We start from the raw sequence: 24,644 nt of genomic DNA on the forward strand, positions 1-24,644 counted from the left end.
GGCACAGGTCACTCTATTTTCCCATCAGGAAGAAGAATTAACCACAGGCTCAGCCTGCCGCCCGGAAGCAGAACAGGGCCTGAAGCAATCCTGCGCTTTTGCGGCCAGCTCCCAAAAAAGCGAGTTGAAAAATCGAGCTCAGGGGCACTGCAATTCACAAACCTGCAGAGTTATAAATGATAACTCTCGTCCACAAATATATTGAGGGAAGGCAACGAGGAGGATTTGAAAGCAAGGCAGAATTGCAGGAAACAGATTTCAGGAGGTAGAGTCGAATCGCCTTTAAAGCACAGGAAAAGCGGCAAAACCTCGACCATGATGGCCTTGGCCAAAAAGGGCGTATGCGTTTTTTCCTGAATATATTCAGGAAAAAACGCATACGCCCTTTTTGGCCAACCAAGCAACCTGGAAAGGCAAATCAGCGCTACAAAGAAGTCTCGCTTCCCATCGGTCAAAAGGGCCATGCTGAATAAAGTGTCAAAACCAGAAATGCAGGACAGGCCATGGAGAAACGGGAGCCTTGCTACGCTGATGGGCGGGATGTAAATTGCCAACAGCCACTCTGGAGAAGTGTACGGTGTGTCCTGAAACCTCTAAAAAACTCAGCTTAGAGAGCATAGGGCACTTCCACTCATGGGCATATAAATTGGGAAAACTAAAAATCAGCAAGTCACAGGCACCCCAAAGTTTAGGGCTGCTCTGTTGACAAGAACCTCCACTTCGTTACACCTTAAATATCCCAGGAAAGAAAAAAATGGATAAAGAAGTTGTGGTCCTTATGTACAATGGAATATCACTCAGCCATGAAATCAACGTCATAAGGCTAGTAGCAGCATGATGAGTGGATTTAGGTACGACGATTCTAAGTGAAATAAGTCAACCAGAAAACGACACTTATCATAAGATATTACTTATAGAGGGAATGTAAAAACCGCTACACTTGAACTGAATTACAAAACAGAACAGAGACACACGTTTACAAAACACACTATGGCTGCTTAACGGGAAAGGTGAGGTCGGGTGAGGCAGAAAACAAGGGTTTCAAATTAGCTCAGATACCGTTCAATAAACCCAATATGTAATAGACAAGACCTACTCCTTGCTCAGTGAAGTGGACTAAACACCCCCTGTTCACCGCCCAAGAATATATCTGACTAGTAAGAATCTTAAAACCAATGTATTGATATCCCTCTGTAAGTGAGTCAAGTGGGTGTAAAGCGGCATAAACACAGCAGTGAAAAGCAGCTAAACCCCATTATAAAAATCAATTACTTTTAAAAACCCGTGAAACAAAGACAGTGAAAGAGAGAGAAATTCTTACAAAATTCGTTCAGGGGCTGTGATGCCACCTGGATTGACCATCTCTAGACCCACAGCTGATTGAGACATAAGGGTGGACACTCTTGGGGCTGAGAGGTTTGGTGAGGTTGGGTGAGCAAACGCAGACCCTTTAAAGTAATACTGCGTGGTATCCATCCCATGGGTCCAAAATCTCCAGGTTCAAGGGCATCTTCCTACATCGAAAACATGCATGAGAAACCCAGAAGATGGTACACCGTGTGATCGGGAAAGGTTTCTAAAACGCACCTCATTTCTCATCTCCTTGTGCTCGGGTTGGCCATTACAGCCGCTTTACTAGCAATCTCCCTCCTTCGAGAATCAGCACCTTTAACCTCCTGTTCCGTACAGGTTGCAATTTGTCCTGAGGATGAACGGGAAGAGGGGGAACCAGTGAGAGACTAGCTCTAGGTGTTGGGACAGGCACAGGTCACTCTATTTTCCCATCAGGAAGAAGAATTAACCACAGGCTCAGCCTGCCGCACGGAAGCAGAACAGGGCCTGAAGCAATCCTGTGCTTTTGCCGCCAGCTCCCAAAAAAGCGAGTTGAAAAATCGAGCTCAGGGGCACTGCAATTCACAAACATGCAGAGTTATAAATGATAACTCTCGTCCACAAATATATTGAGGGAAGGCAACGCAGAGGATTTGAAAGCAAGGCAGAATTGCAGGAAAGAGATTTCAGGAGGTACAGTTGAATCGCCTTTAAAGCTCGGGAAAAGCGGCAAAACCTCGACAATGATGCCCTTGGCCAAAAAGGGCGTTTGCGTTTTTTCCTGAATATATTCAGGAAAAAACGCAAACGCCCTTTTTGGCCAACCAAGCAACCTGGAAAGGCAAATCAGCGCTACAAAGAAGTCTCGCTTCCCATCGGTCAAAAGGGCCATGCTGAATAAAGTGTCAAAACCAGAAATGCAGGACAGGCCATGGAGAAACGGGAGCCTTGCTACGCTGATGCGCGGGATGTAAATTGCCAACAGCCACTCTGGAGAAGTGTACGGTGTGTCCTGAAACATCTAAAAAACTCAGCTTAGAGAGCATAGGGCACTTCCACTCATGGGCGTATAAATTGGGAAAACTAAAAATCAGCAAGACACAGGCACCCCAAAGTTTAGGGCTGCTCTGTTGACAAGAACCTCCACTTCGTTACACCTTAAATATCCCAGGAAAGAGAAAAATGGATAAGGAAGTTGTGGTCCTTATGTACAATGGCATATCACTCAGCCATGAAATTAACGTCATAAGGCTAGTAGCAGCATGATGAGAGGATTTAGGTACGACGATTCTAAGTGAAATAAGTCACACAGAAAAAGACACTTATCATAAGATATCACTTATAGAGGGAATGTAAAAACCGCTACACTTGAACTGAATTACAAAACAGAACAGCGTCACACGTTTAGAAGACACACTATGGCTGCTTAACAGGAAAGGTGAGGTGGGGTGATGCATAAAACAAGGGTTTCAAATAGGCTCAGATACCGTTCCATAAACCCAATATGTAATAGACAAGACCTACTCCTTGCTCAGTGAACTGGACTCAACACCCCCTGTTCACCGCCCAAGAATATATCTGACTAGTAAGAATCTTAAAACCAATGTATTGATATCCCTCTGTAAGTGAGTCAAGTGGGTGTAAAGCGGCATAAACACAGCAGTGAAAAGCAGCTAAACCCCATTATAAAAATCAATTACTTTTAAAAACCCGTGAAACAAAGACAGTGAAAGAGAGAGAAATTCTTACAAAATTCGTTCAGGGGCTGTGATGCCACCTGGATTGACCATCTCTAGACCCACAGCTGATTGAGACATAAGGGTGGACACTCTTGGGGCTGAGAGGTTTGGTGAGGTTGGGTGAGCAAACGCAGACCCTTTAAAGTAATACTGCGTGGTATCCATCCCATGGGTCCAAAATCTCCAGGTTCAAGGGCATCTTCCTACATCGAAAACATGCATGAGAAACCCAGAAGATGGTACACCGTGTGATCGGGAAAGGTTTCGAAAACGCACCTCATTTCTCATCTCCTTGTGCTCGGGTTGGCCATTACAGCCGCTTTACTAGCAATCTCCCTCCTTCGAGAATCAGCACCTTTAACCTCCTGTTCCGTACAGGTTGCAATTTGTCCTGAGGATGAACGGGAAGAGGGGGAACCAGTGAGAGACTAGCTCTAGGTGTTGGGACAGGCACAGGTCACTCTATTTTCCCATCAGGAAGAAGAATTAACCACAGGCTCAGCCTGCCGCCCGGAAGCAGAACAGGGCCTGAAGCAATCCTGCGCTTTTGCGGCCAGCTCCCAAAAAAGCGAGTTGAAAAATCGAGCTCAGGGGCACTGCAATTCACAAACCTGCAGAGTTATAAATGATAACTCTCGTCCACAAATATATTGAGGGAAGGCAACGAGGAGGATTTGAAAGCAAGGCAGAATTGCAGGAAACAGATTTCAGGAGGTAGAGTCGAATCGCCTTTAAAGCACAGGAAAAGCGGCAAAACCTCGACCATGATGCCCTTGGCCAAAAAGGGCGTATGCGTTTTTTCCTGAATATATTCAGGAAAAAACGCATACGCCCTTTTTGGCCAACCAAGCAACCTGGAAAGGCAAATCAGCGCTACAAAGAAGTCTCGCTTCCCATCGGTCAAAAGGGCCATGCTGAATAAAGTGTCAAAACCAGAAATGCAGGACAGGCCATGGAGAAACGGGAGCCTTGCTACGCTGATGGGCGGGATGTAAATTGCCAACAGCCACTCTGGAGAAGTGTACGGTGTGTCCTGAAACCTCTGAAAAACTCAGCTTAGAGAGCATAGGGCACTTCCACTCATGGGCATATAAATTGGGAAAACTAAAAATCAGCAAGTCACAGGCACCCCAAAGTTTAGGGCTGCTCTGTTGACAAGAACCTCCACTTCGTTACACCTTAAATATCCCAGGAAAGAAAAAACTGGATAAAGAAGTTGTGGTCCTTATGTACAATGGAATATCACTCAGCCATGAAATCAACGTCATAAGGCTAGTAGCAGCATGATGAGTGGATTTAGGTACGACGATTCTAAGTGAAATAAGTCAACCAGAAAACGACACTTATCATAAGATATTACTTATAGAGGGAATGTAAAAACCGCTACACTTGAACTGAATTACAAAACAGAACAGAGACACACGTTTACAAAACACACTATGGCTGCTTAACGGGAAAGGTGAGGTCGGGTGAGGCAGAAAACAAGGGTTTCAAATTAGCTCAGATACCGTTCAATAAACCCAATATGTAATAGACAAGACCTACTCCTTGCTCAGTGAAGTGGACTAAACACCCCCTGTTCACCGCCCAAGAATATATCTGACTAGTAAGAATCTTAAAAACAATGTATTGATATCCCTCTGTAAGTGAGTCAAGTGGGTGTAAAGCGGCATAAACACAGCAGTGAAAAGCAGCTAAACCCCATTATAAAAATCAATTACTTTTAAAAACCCGTGAAACAAAGACAGTGAAAGAGAGAGAAATTCTTACAAAATTCGTTCAGGGGCTGTGATGCCACCTGGATTGACCATCTCTAGACCCACAGCTGATTGAGACATAAGGGTGGACACTCTTGGGGCTGAGAGGTTTGGTGAGGTTGGGTGAGCAAACGCAGACCCTTTAAAGTAATACTGCGTGGTATCCATCCCATGGGTCCAAAATCTCCAGGTTCAAGGGCATCTTCCTACATCGAAAACATGCATGAGAAACCCAGAAGATGGTACACCGTGTGATCGGGAAAGGTTTCTAAAACGCACCTCATTTCTCATCTCCTTGTGCTCGGGTTGCCCATTACAGCCGCTTTACTAGCAATCTCCCTCCTTCGAGAATCAGCACCTTTAACCTCCTGTTCCGTACAGGTTGCAATTTGTCCTGAGGATGAACGGGAAGAGGGGGAACCAGTGAGAGACTAGCTCTAGGTGTTGGGACAGGCACAGGTCACTCTATTTTCCCATCAGGAAGAAGAATTAACCACAGGCTCAGCCTGCCGCACGGAAGCAGAACAGGGCCTGAAGCAATCCTGTGCTTTTGCCGCCAGCTCCCAAAAAAGCGAGTTGAAAAATCGAGCTCAGGGGCACTGCAATTCACAAACATGCAGAGTTATAAATGATAACTCTCATCCACAAATATATTGAGGGAAGGCAACGCAGAGGATTTGAAAGCAAGGCAGAATTGCAGGAAAGAGATTTCAGGAGGTACAGTTGAATCGCCTTTAAAGCTCGGGAAAAGCGGCAAAACCTCGACAATGATGCCCTTGGCCAAAAAGGGCGTTTGCGTTTTTTCCTGAATATATTCAGGAAAAAACGCAAACGCCCTTTTTGGCCAACCAAGCAACCTGGAAAGGCAAATCAGCGCTACAAAGAAGTCTCGCTTCCCATCGGTCAAAAGGGCCATGCTGAATAAAGTGTCAAAACCAGAAATGCAGGACAGGCCATGGAGAAACGGGAGCCTTGCTACGCTGATGCGCGGGATGTAAATTGCCAACAGCCACTCTGGAGAAGTGTACGGTGTGTCCTGAAACATCTAAAAAACTCAGCTTAGAGAGCATAGGGCACTTCCACTCATGGGCGTATAAATTGGGAAAACTAAAAATCAGCAAGACACAGGCACCCCAAAGTTTAGGGCTGCTCTGTTGACAAGAACCTCCACTTCGTTACACCTTAAATATCCCAGGAAAGAGAAAAATGGATAAGGAAGTTGTGGTCCTTATGTACAATGGCATATCACTCAGCCATGAAATTAACGTCATAAGGCTAGTAGCAGCATGATGAGAGGATTTAGGTACGACGATTCTAAGTGAAATAAGTCACACAGAAAAAGACACTTATCATAAGATATCACTTATAGAGGGAATGTAAAAACCGCTACACTTGAACTGAATTACAAAACAGAACAGCGTCACACGTTTAGAAGACACACTATGGCTGCTTAACAGGAAAGGTGAGGTGGGGTGATGCATAAAACAAGGGTTTCAAATAGGCTCAGATACCGTTCCATACACCCAATATGTAATAGACAAGACCTACTCCTTGCTCAGTGAAGTGGACTAAACACCCCCTGTTCACCGCCCAAGAATATATCTGACTAGTAAGAATCTTAAAACCAATGTATTGATATCCCTCTGTAAGTGAGTCAAGTGGGTGTAAAGCGGCATAAACACAGCAGTGAAAAGCAGCTAAACCCCATTATAAAAATCAATTACTTTTAAAAACCCGTGAAACAAAGACAGTGAAAGAGAGAGAAATTCTTACAAAATTCGTTCAGGGGCTGTGATGCCACCTGGATTGACCATCTCTAGACCCACAGCTAATTGAGACATAAGGGTGGACACTCTTGGGGCTGAGAGGTTTGGTGAGGTTGGGTGAGCAAACGCAGACCCTTTAAAGTAATACTGCGTGGTATCCATCCCATGGGTCCAAAATCTCCAGGTTCAAGGGCATCTTCCTACATCGAAAACATGCATGAGAAACCCAGAAGATGGTACACCGTGTGATCGGGAAAGGTTTCGAAAACGCACCTCATTTCTCATCTCCTTGTGCTCGGGTTGGCCATTACAGCCGCTTTACTAGCAATCTCCCTCCTTCGAGAATCAGCACCTTTAACCTCCTGTTCCGTACAGGTTGCAATTTGTCCTGAGGATGAACGGGAAGAGGGGGAACCAGTGAGAGACTAGCTCTAGGTGTTGGGACAGGCACAGGTCACTCTATTTTCCCATCAGGAAGAAGAATTAACCACAGGCTCAGCCTGCCGCCCGGAACCAGAATAGGGCCTGAAGCAATCCTGCGCTTTTGCGGCCAGCTCCCAAAAAAGCGAGTTGAAAAATCGAGCTCAGGGGCACTGCAATTCACAAACCTGCAGAGTTATAAATGATAACTCTCGTCCACAAATATATTGAGGGAAGGCAACGAGGAGGATTTGAAAGCAAGGCAGAATTGCAGGAAACAGATTTCAGGAGGTAGAGTCGAATCGCCTTTAAAGCACAGGAAAAGCGGCAAAACCTCGACCATGATGCCCTTGGCCAAAAAGGGCGTATGCGTTTTTTCCTGAATATATTCAGGAAAAAACGCATACGCCCTTTTTGGCCAACCAAGCAACCTGGAAAGGCAAATCAGCGCTACAAAGAAGTCTCGCTTCCCATCGGTCAAAAGGGCCATGCTGAATAAAGTGTCAAAACCAGAAATGCAGGACAGGCCATGGAGAAACGGGAGCCTTGCTACGCTGATGGGCGGGATGTAAATTGCCAACAGCCACTCTGGAGAAGTGTACGGTGTGTCCTGAAACCTCTAAAAAACTCAGCTTAGAGAGCATAGGGCACTTCCACTCATGGGCATATAAATTGGGAAAACTAAAAATCAGCAAGACACAGGCACCCCAAAGTTTAGGGCTGCTCTGTTGACAAGAACCTCCACTTCGTTACACCTTAAATATCCCAGGAAAGAAAAAAATGGATAAAGAAGTTGTGGTCCTTATGTACAATGGAATATCACTCAGCCATGAAATCAACGTCATAAGGCTAGTAGCAGCATGATGAGTGGATTTAGGTACGACGATTCTAAGTGAAATAAGTCAACCAGAAAACGACACTTATCATAAGATATTACTTATAGAGGGAATGTAAAAACCGCTACACTTGAACTGAATTACAAAACAGAACAGAGACACACGTTTACAAAACACACTATGGCTGCTTAACGGGAAAGGTGAGGTCGGGTGAGGCAGAAAACAAGGGTTTCAAATTAGCTCAGATACCGTTCAATAAACCCAATATGTAATAGACAAGACCTACTCCTTGCTCAGTGAACTGGACTCGACACCCCCTATTCACCGCCCAAGAATATATCTGACTAGGAAGAATCTTCAAAGCTATGTATTGATATCTCTCTGTAAGTGAGTCAAGTGGGTGTAAAGCGGCATAAACACAGCAGTGAAAAGCAGCTAAACCCCATTATAAAAATCAATTACTTTTAAAAACCCGTGAAACAAAGACAGTGAAAGAGAGAGAAATTCTTACAAAATTCGTTCAGGGGCTGTGATGCCACCTTTATTGACCATCTCTAGACCCACAGCTGATTGAGACATAAGGGTGGACACTCTTGGGGCTGAGAGGTTTGGTGAGGTTGGGTGAGCAAACGCAGACCCTTTAAAGTAATACTGCGTGGTATCCATCCCATGGGTCCAAAATCTCCAGGTTCAAGGGCATCTTCCTACATCGAAAACATGCATGAGAAACCCAGAAGATGGTTCACCGTGTGATCGGGAAAGGTTTCGAAAACGCACCTCATTTCTCATCTCCTTGTGCTCGGGTTGGCCATTACAGCCGCTTTACTAGCAATCTCCCTCCTTCGAGAATCAGCACCTTTAACCTCCTGTTCCGTACAGGTTGCAAATTGTCCTGAGGATGAACGGGAAGAGGGGGAACCAGTGAGAGACTAGCTCTAGGTGTTGGGACAGGCACAGGTCACTCTATTTTCCCATCAGGAAGAAGAATTAACCACAGGCTCAGCCTGCCGCCCGGAAGCAGAACAGGGCCTGAAGCAATCCTACGCTTTTGCGGCCAGCTCCCAAAAAAGTGAGTTGAAAAATCGAGCTCAGGGGCACTGCAATTCACAAACCTGCAGAGTTATAAATGATAACTCTCGTCCACAAATATATTGAGGGAAGGCAACGAGGAGGATTTGAAAGCAAGGCAGAATTGCAGGAAACAGATTTCAGGAGGTAGAGTCGAATCGCCTTTAAAGCACAGGAAAAGCGGCAAAACCTCGACCATGATGCCCTTGGCCAAAAAGGGCGTATGCGTTTTTTCCTGAATATATTCAGGAAAAAACGCATACGCCCTTTTTGGCCAAGCAAGCAACCTGGAAAGGCAAATTAGCGCTAAAAAGAAGTCTCGCTTCCCATCGGTCAAAAGGGCCATGCTGAATAAAGTGTCAAAACCAGAAATGCAGGACAGGCCATGGAGAAACGGGAGCCTTGCTACGCTGATGGGCGGGATGTAAATTGCCAACAGCCACTCTGGAGAAGTGTACGGTGTGTCCTGAAACATCTAAAAAACTCAGCTTAGAGAGCATAGGGCACTTCCACTCATGGGTGTATAAATTGGGAAAACTAAAAATCAGCAAGACACAGGCACCCCAAAGTTTAGGGCTGCTCTGTTGACAAGAACCTCCACTTCGTTACACCTTAAATATCCAATGAAAGAGAAAAATGGATAAAGAAGTTGTGGTCCATATGTATAATGGCATATCACTCAGCAATGAAATCAACATCATAAGGCTAGTAGCAGCATGATGAGAAGATTTAGGTACGACGATTCTAAGTGAAATAAGTCACACAGAAAAAGGCACTTATCATAAGATATGACTTATAGAGGGAATGTAAAAACCGCTACACTTGAACTGAATTACAAAACAGAACAGCGTCACACGTTTAGAAAACACACTATGGCTGCTTAACGGGAAAGGTGAGGTGGGGTGTTGCATAAAACAAGGGTATCAAATTAGCTCAGATACTGTTCCATAAACCCAATATGTAACAGACAAGACCTACTCCTTGCTCAGTGAACTGGATTCAACACCCCCTGTTCACCGCCCAAGAATATATCTGACTAGTAAGACTCTTAAAACCAATGTATTGATATCTCTCTGTAAGTGAGTCAAGTGGGTGTAAAGAGGCATAAACACAGCAGTGAAAAGCAGCTAAACCCCATTATAAAAATCAATTACTTTTAAAAACCCGTGAAACAAAGACAGTGAAAGAGAGAGAAATTCATACAGAATTCGTTCAGGGGCTGGGATGCCACCTTTATTGACCATCTCTAGACCCACAGCTGATTGAGTCATAAGGGTGGACACTCTTGGGGCTGAGAGGTTTGCTGAGGTTGGGTGAGAAAACGGAGACCCTTTAAAGTAATATTGCGTGGTACCCATCCCATGGGTCCAAAATCTCCAGGTTCAAGGGCATCTTCCTACATCGAAAACATGCATGAGAAACCCAGAAGATGGTACACCGTGTGATCGGGAAAGGTTTCTAAAACGCACCTCATTTCTCATCTCCTTGTGCTCGGGTTGGCCATTACAGCCGCTTTACTAGCAATCTCCGTCCTTGGAGAATCAGCCCCTTTAACCTTCTGTTCTGTACAGGTTGCAATTTGTCCTGAGGATAAACGGGAAGAGGGGGAACCAATGAGAGACTAGCTCTAGGTGTTGGGACAGCCACAGGTCACTCTATTTTCCCATCAGGAAGAAGGATTAACCACAGGCTCAGCCTGCCGCCCGGAAGCAGAACAGGGCCTGAAGCAATCCTGTGCTTTTGCGGCCAGCTCCCAAAAAAGCGAGTTGAAAAATCGCGCTCAGGGGCACTGCAATTCACAAACCTGCAGAGTTAGAAATGATAACTCTCGTCCACAAATATATTGAGGGAAGGCAACGAAGAGGATTTGAAAGCAAGGCAGAATTGCAGGAAACAGATTTCAGGAGGTAGAGTCGAATCGCCTTTAAAGCACAGGAAAAGCGGCAAAACCTCGACAATGATGCCCTTGGCCAAAAAGGGCGTATGCGTTTTTTCCTGAATATATTCAGGAAAAAACGCATACGCCCTTTTTGGCCAACCAAGCAACCTGGAAAGGCAAATCAGCGCTACAAAGAAGTCTCGCTTCCCATCGGTCAAAAGGGCCATGCTGAATAAAGTGTCAAAACCAGAAATGCAGGACAGGCCATGGAGAAACGGGAGCCTTGCTACACTGATGGGCGGGATTTAAATTGCCAACAGCCACTCTGGAGAAGTGTACAGTGTGTCCTGAAACATCTAAAACACTCAGCTTAGAGAGCATAGGGCACTTCCACTCATGGGCGTATAAATTGGGAAAACTAAAAATCAGCAAGACACAGGCACCCCAAAGTTTAGGGCTGCTCTGTTGACAAGAACCTCCACTTCATTACACCTTAAATATCCCAGGAAAGAGAAAAATGGATAAAGAAGTTGTGGTCCTTATGTACAATGGAATATCACTCAGGCATGAAATCAACGTCATAAGGCTAGTAGCAGCATGATGAGAGGATTTAGGTACGACGATTCTAAGTGAAATAAGTCACACAGAAAAAGACACTTATCATAAGATATCACTTAGAGAGGGAATGTAAAAACCGCTACACTTGAACTGAATTACAAAACAGAACAGCGTCACACGTTTAGAAGACACACTATGGCTGCTTAACGGGAAAGGTGAGGTGGGGTGATGCATAAAACAAGGGTTTCAAATTAGCTCAGATACCGTTCCATAAACCCAATATGTAATAGACAAGACCTACTCCTTGCTCAGTGAACTGGACTCAACACCCCCTGTTCACCGCCCAAGAATATATCTGACTAGTAAGACTCTTTAAACCAATGTATTGATATCCCTCTGTAAGTGAGTCAAGTGGGTGTAAAGCGGCATAAACACAGCAGTGAAAAGCAGCTAAACCCCATTATAAAAATCAATTACTTTTAAAAACCCGTGAAACAAAGACAGTGAAAGAGAGAGAAATTCATACAGAATTCGTTCAGGGGCTGGGATGCCACCTTTATTGACCATCTCTAGACCCACAGCTGATTGAGACATAAGGGTGGACACTCTTCGGGCTGAGAGGTTTGGTGAGGTTGGGTGAGCAAACGCAGACCCTTTAAAGTAATACTGCGTGGTACCCATCCCATGGGTCCAAAATCTCCAGATTCAAGGGCATCTTCCTACATCGAAAACATGCATGCGAAACCCAGAAGATGGTACACCGTGTGATCGGGAAAGGTTTCTAAAACGCACCTCATTTCTCATCTCCTTGTGCTCGGGTTGGCCATTACAGCCGCTTTACTAGCAATCTCCCTCCTTTGAGAATCAGCACCTTTAACCTTCTGTTCCGTACAGGTTGCAATTTGTCCTGAGGATAAACGGGAAGAGGGGGAACCAATGAGAGACTAGCTCTAGGTGTTGGGACAGCCACATGTCACTCTATTTTCCCATCAGGAAGAAGGATTAACCACAGGCTCAGCCTGCCGCCCGGAAGCAGAACAGGGCCTGAAGCAATACTGTGCTTTTGCGGCCAGCTCCCAAAAAAGCGAGTTGAAAAATGGAGCTCAGGGGCACTGCAATTCACAAACCTGCAGAGTTAGAAATGGTAACTCTCGTCCACAAATATATTGAGGGAAGGCAACGAAGAGGATTTGAAAGCATAGCAGAATTGCAGGAAACTGATTTCAGGAGGTAGAGTCGAATCGCCTTTAAAGCACAGGAAAAGCGGCAAAACCTCGACAATGATGCCCTTGGCCAAAAAGGGCGTATGCGTTTTTTCCTGAATATATTCAGGAAAAAACGCATACGCCCTTTTTGACCAACCAAGCAACCTGGAAAGGCAAATCAGCGCTACAAAGAAGTCTCGCTTCCCATCGGTCAAAAGGGCCATGCTGAATAAAGTGTCAAAACCAGAAATGCAGGACAGGCCATGGAGAAACGGGAGCCTTGCTACGCTGATGGGCGGGATGTAAATTGCCAACAGCCACTCTGGAGAAGTGTACGGTGTGTCCTGAAACACCTAAAAAACTCTGCTTAGAGAACATAGGGCACTTCCACTCATGGGCGTATAAATTGGGAAAACTAAAAATCAGCAAGACACAGGCACCCCAAAGTTTAGGGCTGCTCTGTTGACAAGAACCTCCACTTCATTACACCTTAAATATCCCAGGAAAGAGAAAAATGGATAAAGAAGTTGTGGTCCTTATGTACAATGGAATATCACTCAGGCATGAAATCAACGTCATAAGGCTGGTAGCAGCATGATGAGTGGATTTAGGTACGACGATTCTAAGTGAAATAAGTCACAGAGAAAGACACTTATCGTAAGATATCACTTATAGAGGGAATGTAAAATCCGCTACACTTGAACTGAATTACAAAACAGAACAGCGTCACACGTTTAGAAAACACACTATGGCTGCTTAACGGGAAAGGTGAGGTGGGGTGATGCATAAAACAAGGGTATCAAATTAGCTCAGATACTGTTCCATAAACCCAAAATGTAACAGACAAGACCTACTCCTTGCTCAGTGAACTGGACTCAACACCCCCTGTTCACCGCCCAAGAATATATCTGACTAGTAAGACTCTTAAAACCAATGTATTGATATCTCTCTGTAAGTGAGTCAAGTGGGTGTAAAGCGGCATAAACACAGCAGTGAAAAGCAGCTAAACCCCATTATAAAAATCAATTACTTTTAAAAACCCGTGAAACAAAGACAGTGAAAGAGAGAGAAATTCATACAGAATTCGTTCAGGGGCTGGGATGCCACCTTTATTAACCATCTCTAGACCCACAGCTGATTGAGACATAAGGGTGGACACTCTTGGGGCTGAGAGGTTTGGTGAGGTTGGGTGAGCAAACGCAGACCCTTTAAAGTAATACTGCGTGGTACCCATCCCATGGGTCCAAAATCTCCAGGTTCAAGGGCATCTTCCTACATCGAAAACATGCATGAGAAACCCAGAAGATGGTACACCGTGTGATCGGGAAAGGTTTCTAAAACGCACCTCATTTCTCATCTCCTTGTGCTCGGGCTCGCCATTCCAGCCGCTTTACTAGCAATCTCCCTCCTTGGAGAATGAGCACCTTTAACCTCCTGTTCTGTACAGGTTGCAAATTTGTCCTGAGGATGAACGGGAAGAGGGGGAACCAATGAGAGACTAGGTCTAGGTGTGGGGACAGGCACAGGTCACTCTATTTTCCCATCAGGAAGAAGAATTAACCACAGGCTCAGCCTGCCGCCCGGAACCACAATAGGGCCTGAAGCAATCCTGCGCTTTTGCGGCCAGCTCCCAAGAAAGCGAGTTGAAAAATGGAGCTCAGGGGCACTGCAATTCACAAACCTGCAGAGTTAGAAATGATAACTCTCGTCCACAAATATATTGAGGGAAGGCAACAAAGAGGATTTGAAAGCAAGGCAGAATTGCAGGAAACAGATTTCAGGAGGTAGATTCGAATCGCCTTTAAAGCACAGGAAAAGCGGCAAAACCTCGACCATGATGCCCTTGGCCAAAAAGGGCGTATGCGTTTTTTCCTGAATATATTCAGGAAAAACGCATACGCCCTTTTTGGCCAACCAAGCAACCTGGAAAGGCAGATCAGCGCTACAATGAAGTCTCGCTTCCCATCGGTCAAAAGGGCCATGCTGAATAAAGTGTCAAAACCAGAAATGCAGGACAGGCCATGGAGAAACGGGAGCCTTGCTACACTGATGGGCGGGATTTAAATTGCCAACAGCCACTCTGGAGAAGTGTACAGTGTGTCCTGAAACATCTAAAACACTCAGCTTAGAGAGCATAGGGCACTTCCACTCATGGGCGTATAAATTGGGAAAACTAAAAATCAGCAAGACACAGGCACCCCAAAGTTTAGGGCTGCTCTATTGACAAGAACCTCCACTTCATTACACCTTAAATATCCCAGGAAAGAGAAAAATGGATAAAGAAGTTGTGGTCCTTATGTACAATGGAATATCACTCAGGCATGAAATCAACGTCATAAGGCTAGTAGCAGCATGATGAGAGGATTTAGGTACGACGATTCTAAGTGAAATAAGTCACACAGAAAAAGACACTTATCATAAGATATCACTTAGAGAGGGAATGTAAAAACCGCTACACTTGAACTGAATTACAAAACAGAACAGCGTCACACGTTTAGAAGACACACTATGGCCGCTTAACGGGAAAGGTGAGGTGGGGTGATGCATAAAACAAGGGTTTCAAATTAGCTCAGATACCGTTCCATAAACCCAATATGTAATAGACAAGACCTACTCCTTGCTCAGTGAACTGGACTCAACACCCCCTGTTCACCGCCCAAGAATATATTCTGACTTGTAAGACTCTTAAAACCAATGTATTGATATCCCTCTGTAAGTGAGTCAAGTGGGTGTAAACCGGCATAAACACAGCAGTGAAAAGCAGCTAAACCCCATTATAAAAATCAATTACTTTTAAAAACCCGTGAAACAAAGACAGTGAAAGAGAGAGAAATTCATACAGAATTCGTTCAGGGGCTGGGATGCCACCTTTATTGACCATCTCTAGACCCACAGCTGATTGAGTCATAAGGGTGGACACTCTTGGGGCTGAGAGGTTTGGTGAGGTTGAGTGAGCAAACGCAGACCCTTTAAAGTAATACTGCGTGGTATCCATCCCATGGGTCCAAAATCTCCAGGTTCAAGGGCATCTTCCTACATCGAAAACATGCATGAGAAACCCAGAAGATGGTACACCATGTGATCGGGAAAGGTTTCTAAAACGCACCTCATTTCTCATCTCCTTGTGCTGGGGTTGGCCATTACAGCCGCTTTACTAGCAATCTCCCTCCTTGGAGAATCAGCCCCTTTAACCTTCTGTTCCCTACAGGTTGCAATTTGTCCTGAGGATAAACGGGAAGAGGGGGAACCAATGAGAGACTAGCTCTAGGTGTTGGGATAGCCACATGTCACTCTATTTTCCCATCAGGAAGAAGGATTAACCACTAGGCTCAGCCTGCCGCCCGGAAGCAGAACAGGGTCTGAAGCAATCCTGTGCTTTTGCGGCCAGCTCCCAAAAAAGCGAGTTGAAAAATGGAGCTCAGGGGCACTGCAATTCACAAACCTGCAGAGTTATAAATGGTAACTCTCGTCCACAAATATATTGAGGGAAGGCAACGAAGAGGATTTGAAAGCATAGCAGAATTGCAGGAAACTGATTTCAGGAGGTAGAGTCGAATCGCCTTTAAAGCACAGGAAAAGCGGCAAAACCTCGACAATGATGCCCTTGGCCAAAAAGGGCGTATGCGTTTTTTCCTGAATATATTCAGAAAAAAACGCATACGCCCTTTTTGGCCAACCAAGCAACCTGGAAAGGCAAATCAGCGCTACAAAGAAGTCTCGCTTCCCATCGGTCAAAAGGGCCATGCTGAATAAAGTGTCAAAACCAGAAATGCAGGACAGGCCATGGAGAAACGGGAGCCTTGCTACGCTGATGGGCGGGATGTAAATTGCCAACAGCCACTCTGGAGAAGTGTACGGTGTGTCCTGAAACACCTAAAAAACTCAGCTTAGAGAGCATAGGGCACTTCCACTCATGGGCGTATAAATTGGGAAAACTAAAAATCAGCAAGACACAGGCACCCCAAAGTTTAGGGCTGCTCTGTTGACAAGAACCTCCACTTCATTACACCTTAAATATCCCAGGAAAGAGAAAAATGGATAAAGAAGTTGTGGTCCTTATGTACAATGGAATATCACTCAGGCATGAAATCAACGTCATAAGGCTGGTAGCAGCATGATGAGTGGATTTAGGTACGACGATTCTAAGTGAAATAAGTCACAGAGAAAGACACTTATCGTAAGATATCACTTATAGAGGGAATGTAAAATCCGCTACACTTGAACTGAATTACAAATCAGAACAGCGTCACAGGTTTAGAAAACACACTATGGCTGCTTAACGGGAAAGGTGAGGTGGGGTGATGCATAAAACAAGGGTATCAAATTAGCTCAGATACTGTTCCATAAACCCAATATGTAACAGACAAGACCTACTCCTTGCTCAGTGAACTGGACTCAACACCCCCTGTTCACCGCCCAAGAATATATCTGACTAGTAAGACTCTTAAAACCAATGTATTGATATCTCTCTGTAAGTGAGTCAAGTGGGTGTAAATCGGCATAAACACAGAAGTGAAAAGCAGCTAAACCCCATTATAAAAGTCAATTACTTTTAAAAACCCGTGAAACAAAGACAGTGAAACAGAGAGAAATTCATACAGAATTCGTTCAGGGGCTGGGATGCCACCTTTATTGACCATCTCTAGACCCACAGCTGATTGAGATATAAGGGTGGACACTCTTCGGGCTGAGAGGTTTGGTGAGGTTGGGTGAGCAAACGCAGACCCTTTAAAGTAATACTGCGTGGTACCCATCCCATGGGTCCAAAATCTCCAGGTTCAAGGGCATCTTCCTACATCGAAAACATGCATGAGAAACCCAGAAGACAGTACACCGTGTGATCGGGAAAGGTTTCTAAAACGCACCTCATTTCTCATCTCCTTGTGCTCGGGTTCGCCATTACAGCCACTTTACTAGCAATCTCCCTCCTTGGAGAATCAGCACCTTTAACCTCCTGTTCCGAACAGGTTGCAATTTGTCCTGAGGATGAACGGGAAGAGGGGGAACCAATGAGAGACTAGGTCTAGGTGTGGGGACAGGCACAGGTCACTCTATTTTCCCATCAGGAAGAAGGATTAACCACAGGCTCAGCCTGCCGCCCGGAAGCAGAAGAGGGCCTGAAGCAATCCTGTGCTTTTGCGGCCAGCTCCCAAAAAAGCGAGTTGAAAAATCGAGCTCAGGGGCACTGCAATTCACAAACCTGCAGAGTTAGAAATGATAACTCTCGTCCACAAATATATTGAGGGAAGGCAACGAAGAGGATTTGAAAGCATAGCAGAATTGCAGGAAACAGATTTCAGGAGGTAGAGTCGAATCGCCTTTAAAGCACAGGAAAGGCGGCAAAACCTCGACAATGATGCCCTTGGCCAAAAAGGGCGTATGCGTTTTTTCCTGAATATATTCAGGAAAAAACGCATACGCCCTTTTTGGCCAACCAAGCAACCTGGAAAGGCAAATCAGCGCTACAAAGAAGTCTCGCTTCCCATCGGTCAAAAGGGCCATGCTGAATAAAGTGTCAAAACCAGAAATGCAGGACAGGCCATGGAGAAACGGGAGCCTTGCTACGCTGATGGGCGGGATGTAAATTGCCAACAGCCACTCTGGAGAAGTGTACGGTGTGTCCTGAAACATCTAAAAAACTCAGATTAGAGAGCATAGGGCACTTCCACTCATGGGCGTATAAATTGGGAAAACTAAAAATCAGCAAGACACAGGCACCCCAAAGTTTAGGGCTGCTCTGTTGACAAGAACCTCCACTTCGTTACACCTTAAATATCCCAGGAAAGAGAAAAATGGATAAAGAAGTTGTGGTCCATATGTATAATGGCATATCACTCAGCAATGAAATCAACATCATAAGGCTAGTAGCAGCATGATGAGAAGATTTAGGTACGATGATTCAAAGTGAAATAAGTCACACAGAAAAAGACACTTATCATAAGATATCACTTAGAGAGGGAATGTAAAAACCGCTACACTTGAACTGAATTACAAAACAGAACAGCGTCACACGTTTAGAAGACACACTATGGCTGCTTAACGGGAAAGGTGAGGTGGGGTGATGCATAAAACAAGGGTTGCAAATTAGCTCAGATACTCTTCCATAAACCCAATATGTAACAGACAAGACCTACTCCTTGCTCAGTGAACTGGATTCAACACCCCCTGTTCACCACCCAAGAATATATCTGACTAGTAAGACTCTTAAAACCAATGTATTGATATCTCTCTGTAAGTGAGTCAAGTGGGTGTAAAGCGGCATAAACACAGCAGTGAAAAGCAGCTAAACCCCATTATAAAAATCAATTACTTTTAAAAACCCGTGAAACAAAGACAGTGAAAGAGAGAGAAATTCATACAGAATTCGTTCAGGGGCTGGGATGCCACCTTTATTAACCATCTCTAGACCCACAGCTGATTGAGACATAAGGGTGGACACTCTTCGGGCTGAGAGGTTTGGTGAGGTTGGGTGAGCAAACGCAGACCCTTTAAAGCAATACTGCGTGGTACCCATCCCATGGGTCCAAAATCTCCAGGTTCAAGGGCATCTTCCTACATCGAAAACATGCATGAGAAACCCAGAAGATGGTACACTGTGTGATCGGGAAAGGTTGCTAAAACGCACCTCATTTCTCATCTCCTTGTGCTCGGGCTCGCCATTCCAGCTGCTTTACTAGCAATCTCCCTCCTTGGAGAATGAGCACCTTTAACCTCCTGTTCTGTACAGGTTGCAAATTTGTCCTGAGGATGAACGGGAAGAGGGGGAACCAATGAGAGACTAGGTCTAGGTGTGGGGACAGGCACAGGTCACTCTATTTTCCCATCAGGAAGAAGAATTAACCACAGGCTCAGCCTGCCGCCCGGAACCACAATAGGGCCTGAAGCAATCCTGCGCTTTTGGGGCCAGCTCCCAAGAAAGCGAGTTGAAAAATGGAGCTCAGGGGCACTGCAATTCACAAACCTGCAGAGTTAGAAATGATAACTCTCGTCCACAAATATATTGAGGGAAGGCAACAAAGAGGATTTGAAAGCAAGGCAGAATTGCAGGAAACAGATTTCAAGAGGTAGATTCGAATCGCCTTTAAAGCACAGGAAAGGCGGCAAAACCTCGACCATGATGCCCTTGGCCAAAAAGGGCGTATGCGTTTTTTCCTGAATATATTCAGGAAAAAACGCATACGCCCTTTTTGGCCAACCAAGCAACCTGGAAAGGCAAATCAGCGCTACAAAGAAGTCTCGCTTCCCATCGGTCAAAAGGGCCATGCTGAATAAAGTGTCAAAACCAGAAATGCAGGACAGGCCATGGAGAAACGGGAGCCTTGCTACGCTGATGGGCGGGATTTAAATTGCCAACAGCCACTCTGGAGAAGTGTACGGTGTGTCCTGAAACATCTAAAACACTCAGCTTAGAGAGCATAGGGCACTTCCACTCATGGGCGTATAAATTGGGAAAACTAAAAATCAGCAAGACACAGGCACCCCAAAGTTTAGGGCTGCTCTGATGACAAGAACCTCCACTTCATTACACCTTAAATATCCCAGGAAAGAGAAAAATGGATAAAGAAGTTGTGGTCCTTATGTACAATGGAATATCACTCAGGCATGAAATCAACATCATAAGGCTAGTAGCAGCATGATGAGAAGATTTAGGTACGACGATTCTAAGTGAAATAAGTCACACAGAAAAAGGCACTTATCATAAGATATCACTTAGAGAGGGAATGTAAAAACCGCTACACTTGAACTGAATTACAAAACAGAACAGCGTCACACGTTTAGAAAACACACTATGGCTGCTTAACGGGAAAGGTGAGGTGGGGTGATGCATAACACAAGGGTTTCAAATTAGCTCAGATACCGTTCCATAAACCCAATATGTAACAGACAAGACCTACTCCTTGCTCAGTGAACTGGATTCAACACCCCCTGTTCACCGCCCAAGAATATATCTGACTAGTAAGACTCTTAAAACCAATGTATTGATATCTCTCTGTAAGTGAGTCAAGTGGGTGTAAAGCGGCATAAACACAGCAGTGAAAAGCAGCTAAACCCCATTATAAAAATCAATTACTTTTAAAAACCCGTGAAACAAAGACAGTGAAAGAGAGAGAAATTCATACAGAATTCGTTCAGGGGCTGGGATGCCACCTTTATTGACCATCTCTAGACCCACAGCTGATTGAGTCATAAGGGTGGACACTCTTGGGGCTGAGAGGTTTGCTGAGGTTGGGTGAGAAAACGGAGACCCTTTAAAGTAATATTGCGTGGTACCCATCCCATGGGTCCAAAATCTCCAGGTTCAAGGGCATCTTCCTACATCGAAAACATGCATGAGAAACCCAGAAGATGGTACACCGTGTGATCGGGAAAGGTTTCTAAAACGCACCTCATTTCTCATCTCCTTGTGCTCGGGTTGGCCATTACAGCCGCTTTACTAGCAATCTCCGTCCTTGGAGAATCAGCCCCTTTAACCTTCTGTTCCGTACAGGTTGCAATTTGTCCTGAGGATAAACGGGAAGAGGGGGAACCAATGAGAGACTAGCTCTAGGTGTTGGGACAGCCACATGTCACTCTATTTTCCCATCAGGAAGAAGGATTAACCACAGGCTCAGCCTGCCGCCCGGAAGCAGAAGAGGGCCTGAAGCAATCCTGTGCTTTTGCGGCCAGCTCCCAAAAAAGCGAGTTGAAAAATCGCGCTCAGGGGCACTGCAATTCACAAACCTGCAGAGTTAGAAATGATAACTCTCGTCCACAAATATATTGAGGGAAGGCAACGAAGAGGATTTGAAAGCATAGCAGAATTGCAGGAAACAGATTTCAGGAGGTAGAGTCGAATCGCCTTTAAAGCACAGGAAAGGCGGCAAAACCTCGACAATGATGCCCTTGGCCAAAAAGGGCGTATGCGTTTTTTCCTGAATATATTCAGGAAAAAACGCATACGCCCTTTTTGGCCAACCAAGCAACCTGGAAAGGCAAATCAGCGCTACAAAGAAGTCTCGCTTCCCATCGGTCAAAAGGGCCATGCTGAATAAAGTGTCAAAACCAGAAATGTAGGACAGGCCATGGAGAAACGGGAGCCTTGCTACGCTGATGGGCGGGATGTAAATTGCCAACAGCCACTCTGGAGAAGTGTACGGTGTGTCCTGAAACATCTAAAAAACTCAGCTTAGAGAGCATAGGGCACTTCCACTCATGGGCGTATAAATTGGGAAAACTAAAAATCAGCAAGACACAGGCACCCCAAAGTTTAGGGCTGCTCTGTTGACAAGAACCTCCACTTCGTTACACCTTAAATATCCCAGGAAAGAGAAAAATGGATAAGGAAGTTGTGGTCCTTATGTACAATGGCATATCACTCAGCCATGAAATTAACGTCATAAGGCTAGTAGCAGCATGATGAGAGGTTTTAGGTACGACGATTCTAAGTGAAATAAGTCACACAAAAAAAGACACTTATCATAAGATATCACTTAGAGAGGGAATGTAAAAACCGCTACACTTGAACTGAATTACAAAACAGAACAGCGTCACACGTTTAGAAGACACACTATGGCTGCTTAACGGGAAAGGTGAGGTGGTGTGATGCATAACACAAGGGTTTCAAATTAGCTCAGATACTGTTCCATAAACCCAATATGTAACAGACAAGACCTACTCCTTGCTCAGTGAACTGGATTCAACACCCCCTGTTCACCGCCCAAGAATATATCTGACTAGTAAGACTCTTAAAACCAATGTATTGATATCTCTCTGTAAGTGAGTCAAGTGGGTGTAAAGCGGCATAAACACAGCAGTGAAAAGCAGCTAAACCCCATTATAAAAATCAATTACTTTTAAAAACCCGTGAAACAAAGACAGTGAAAGAGAGAGAAATTCATACAGAATTCGTTCAGGGGCTGGGATGCCACCTTTATTAACCATCTCTAGACCCACAGCTGATTGAGACATAAGGGTGGACACTCTTGGGGCTGAGAGGTTTGGTGAGGTTGGGTGAGCAAACGCAGACCCTTTAAAGTAATACTGCGTGGTACCCATCCCATGGGTCCAAAATCTCCAGGTTCAAGGGCATCTTCCTACATCGAAAACATGCATGAGAAACCCAGAAGATGGTACACCGTGTGATCGGGAAAGGTTTCTAAAACGCACCTCATTTCTCATCTCCTTGTGCTCGGGCTCGCCATTCCAGCCGCTTTACTAGCAATCTCCCTCCTTGGAGAATGAGCACCTTTAACCTCCTGTTCTGTACAGGTTGCAAATTTGTCCTGAGGATGAACGGGAAGAGGGGGAACCAATGAGAGACTAGGTCTAGGTGTGGGGACAGGCACAGGTCACTCTATTTTCCCATCAGGAAGAAGAATTAACCACAGGCTCAGCCTGCCGCCCGGAACCACAATAGGGCCTGAAGCAATCCTGCGCTTTTGCGGCCAGCTCCCAAGAAAGCGAGTTGAAAAATGGAGCTCAGGGGCACTGCAATTCACAAACCTGCAGAGTCAGAAATGATAACTCTCGTCCACAAATATATTGAGGGAAGGCAACAAAGAGGATTTGAAAGCAAGGCAGAATTGCAGGAAACAGATTTCAGGAGGTAGATTCGAATCGCCTTTAAAGCACAGGAAAAGCGGCAAAACCTCGACCATGATGCCCTTGGCCAAAAAGGGCGTATGCGTTTTTTCCTGAATATATTCAGGAAAAACGCATACGCCCTTTTTGGCCAACCAAGCAACCTGGAAAGGCAGATCAGCGCTACAATGAAGTCTCGCTTCCCATCGGTCAAAAGGGCCATGCTGAATAAAGTGTCAAAACCAGAAATGCAGGACAGGCCATGGAGAAACGGGAGCCTTGCTACACTGATGGGCGGGATTTAAATTGCCAACAGCCACTCTGGAGAAGTGTACAGTGTGTCCTGAAACATCTAAAACACTCAGCTTAGAGAGCATAGGGCACTTCCACTCATGGGCGTATAAATTGGGAAAACTAAAAATCAGCAAGACACAGGCACCCCAAAGTTTAGGGCTGCTCTATTGACAAGAACCTCCACTTCATTACACCTTAAATATCCCAGGAAAGAGAAAAATGGATAAAGAAGTTGTGGTCCTTATGTACAATGGAATATCACTCAGGCATGAAATCAACGTCATAAGGCTAGTAGCAGCATGATGAGAGGATTTAGGTACGACGATTCTAAGTGAAATAAGTCACACAGAAAAAGACACTTATCATAAGATATCACTTAGAGAGGGAATGTAAAAACCGCTACACTTGAACTGAATTACAAAACAGAACAGCGTCACACGTTTAGAAGACACACTATGGCCGCTTAACGGGAAAGGTGAGGTGGGGTGATGCATAAAACAAGGGTTTCAAATTAGCTCAGATACCGTTCCATAAACCCAATATGTAATAGACAAGACCTACTCCTTGCTCAGTGAACTGGACTCAACACCCCCTGTTCACCGCCCAAGAATATATTCTGACTAGTAAGACTCTTAAAACCAATGTATTGATATCCCTCTGTAAGTGAGTCAAGTGGGTGTAAACCGGCATAAACACAGCAGTGAAAAGCAGCTAAACCCCATTATAAAAATCAATTACTTTTAAAAACCCGTGAAACAAAGACAGTGAAAGAGAGAGAAATTCATACAGAATTCGTTCAGGGGCTGGGATGCCACCTTTATTGACCATCTCTAGACCCACAGCTGATTGAGTCATAAGGGTGGACACTCTTGGGGCTGAGAGGTTTGGTGAGGTTGAGTGAGCAAACGCAGACCCTTTAAAGTAATACTGCGTGGTATCCATCCCATGGGTCCAAAATCTCCAGGTTCAAGGGCATCTTCCTACATCGAAAACATGCATGAGAAACCCAGAAGATGGTACACCGTGTGATCGGGAAAGGTTTCTAAAACGCACCTCATTTCTCATCTCCTTGTGCTGGGGTTGGCCATTACAGCCGCTTTACTAGCAATCTCCCTCCTTGGAGAATCAGCCCCTTTAACCTTCTGTTCCCTACAGGTTGCAATTTGTCCTGAGGATAAACGGGAAGAGGGGGAACCAATGAGAGACTAGCTCTAGGTGTTGGGATAGCCA

The sequence above is a fragment of the Balaenoptera borealis genome (genome assembly GCF_965194805.1).
Source record: "Balaenoptera borealis genome assembly, chromosome: 6".
Lineage (NCBI taxonomy): Eukaryota > Metazoa > Chordata > Mammalia > Artiodactyla > Balaenopteridae > Balaenoptera > Balaenoptera borealis.